Genomic DNA, 3,056 nt, shown 5'->3' with positions numbered 1-3,056 from the left:
TTAGCAGTTGGATATTACAATTATCCCATCGCACCTTACTAATATAGAACATGCACCTCGCGTAGGCGAAACCTACATTATCCGATACTAGTCTTGATGAGTGCTAAAACTTGGAAAGCAAACATATATAATATTATCATAATTTTTTTAGTTAAGTTTGACCCATTGTTTTAGCAGTTGGATATTACAATTATCCCATCGCACCTTACTAATATAGAACATGCACCTCGCGTAGGCGAAACCTACATTATCCGATACTAGTCTTGATGAGTGCTAAAACTTAGAAAGCATGAACTTAATATTTAGTTTGAGGGAATCGTAATTGTCCTGATCTCACCGACTTATTTATCATATAAATCGTCTCTCACATGCATCAACATATATTCACATGCATCAATATACATACACATGCATCAAGATACATACACAATGAAACAGTTATGACCCCTAGCGTAATTGTTCTCCCAAGCCAATGAGAGAACCTAATTGAACCTAATAACGATCTAAGCTTCTCCAAGCAAGATCTTCAAGGTCGTCCTCCTTTAATATTGAATTCTTCTCTAAGCTTCTCCAAGCAAGATCTTTAAGGGTTTCCTCTTTTGATATTGAAATCTTCTCTTTCTTCATAACATTGTCTTCTTCTCTTTCTTCATAACATTACATTCCAGAAGAAACTCGTTTTACATACGAGGGTTTGAGATGAGAAAAGAAGTTACATTAAGAGATCAAAAGGAGAGGCACAACACGCAGGTCGTATTTAAAAAAAAAACCAAAACAAAATGAAGGAAGACTAAGGCCATAACTGATCACCATAAGGATACAATAATAAACACATTATTATTATTATTATTATTATTATTATTATTATTATTATTATTATTATTATTATTATTATTATTTCCTTTAATTAATTAAAACCAAATTAAATTTTGGCGACCGATCACACTACGCAGAGTTAGCCGCGTAGTCACAAAACAGAAACCCCAAAATTTTGACTCTGTGAGTGTGACGACCGTCACAGGCCATGCGAGTGTGACGACCGTCACAAAGCACGTTACGACCGTCACAGGCCATGTGAGTGTGACGACCGTCACAGGGCACGTTACGACCGTCACAGCCAGCTTGTTACGCTCGTCAAAAGCTCGTGACGAACGTCACGCGGCCAAAATAACGGAACTTTGAAACAGTCAACAGACGTGTTCCAAAAGCCCTAAATTCACAACTCTTTGACGGCACAATCCTTACACCGTCACCAACCCTAATGCGCCAATTCCATACCGTCAAACACACCTCGATTGTTGATTCAGTATGATTGATCAACAGGTCATTGCTTCACCATACTAATGTCGGATTCCGAAGCAAATGACCATTGATCGCTCAAAGGAAAACAATCATTTAGTGTTTGAATGAACGAAACAGAAACAGTATATCACATATACCGTACTTTGCATTAGGATTACTTATATCATATATAAGTTGATCGGTCTCAATTGCGTAACATATGGACGATCGATGTATCGCTGCTTCACCATACTAATGTCGGTACCGAAGCATAGTCAACATCAATCATCCAACTCGTACACTCATGATGCCAAATTTAATTACTCGTTTAATTAATTGATTCATTATGTCTTTTAATCATATTGATACAGAAATTAAACAGCTATCCGATTCATGGTTTCGTAAGTGGCTCTGATACCACTGAAGGAGAATTGCGGTCCAAAACGCAACGGAAATTAAAATTTTCTCCTTTAGAGATCCTTATGAATGGTCATGATCAGTGATAGAATATTTACCTCTTGTGACGATTGAAACCTTTGGTGCAGATCTCTTGTGACGTTCAAAACCTTTGATGCAGATCCACGAAGCAATCACGAACATTGAACGATGACAACGTCTCTACTCAGTCCACACGAACGGATTCCTTCAATCTCAGTGCTAGCTGGTACGAATGAAGGCTTTGAGTGAGAGAGAGAGAAAACGAAATTAATGCAACCGCCATTAATGCTTCTGCACAAGGGTTCTATTTATAGAACCACTTGTGTGGGCTTCAAGCTAAAAAGCCCACTTAAGTGTATTTTGGCCCATATCTTATAATATGCCCAAAATCACTTAAGCCCATGGTACCTTACCATATTTCGCATTCTACTCAAGTACACCGTACCTTACGATGTTCCATAATTCACTTAAGGGCACCGTACCTTACGGTATTCCTTAGTTACTCTATCTCTCATCAATCCGTCCTTTGTGTGTGACCCTGTAGGTTTTCGTGACGTTGGCAATTATATTAAATCACGCATTTAACATAATAAAGAGTGAGCGGTATCTAGCAACACATCACTGCTATCCAAGACACGAAAATGTCATGTGATCTGACAATTCCTTCTGTGATAATACTTATGTGTATAATGACCCTTTTGCCCTTATGTCTATATTGAACACAAGGCATAAACCGTGTCATCCTTGTCCAGTTCAATATTGGGCCCATAGACATTTATCCTGTTATGCAGGATGGGAAAATTCCATCTAGGTCACTCATGTCCCTCAGCATGCTTCGTGGAGTACCCATCAACTGTCTTTATGGTTATCCAGTTACGGACAATGTTGGATCAGCAATAAAGCACTCGACTCTACATCTAGGATCCATAGTGGTTTCAGGTCGAAGAGTGGAATACACTATTATCACCATTAGAATAACTTATGACACTTTGCATAACTTTCTATATAGTATTCTCATAGCGGGTCAATCCGGTATAAATATTACTCCTAATATTCATACCTATGTTTAAGACTGGATAACTCTTTATCCATGATCCATGAGATGTGATCATCAATCTACAAACATAATAGTCTTAATGCTTTAATGTTATCCCACTTCACACTAAAGCTCGACTACGGATACTTTAAGAATAATGTCCTTATGTTTAATGTGATCTCATGATTAAGTCATACTTGATACATTAAACGGACTATCTATTCCAAGGACTTTATTAAACAACCATAATAAAGAAATGCCTTTTATTATTAATAAATAATTCGATACAAGTACCAAAAAG

The sequence above is a fragment of the Lathyrus oleraceus genome, chromosome 2 (assembly GCF_024323335.1).
Source record: "Lathyrus oleraceus cultivar Zhongwan6 chromosome 2, CAAS_Psat_ZW6_1.0, whole genome shotgun sequence".
In the NCBI taxonomy this organism is placed as follows: Eukaryota; Viridiplantae; Streptophyta; class Magnoliopsida; order Fabales; family Fabaceae; genus Lathyrus; species Lathyrus oleraceus.
The sequence above is the reverse complement of the archived record's forward strand: the minus strand, read 5'-3'. Positions refer to the sequence as shown.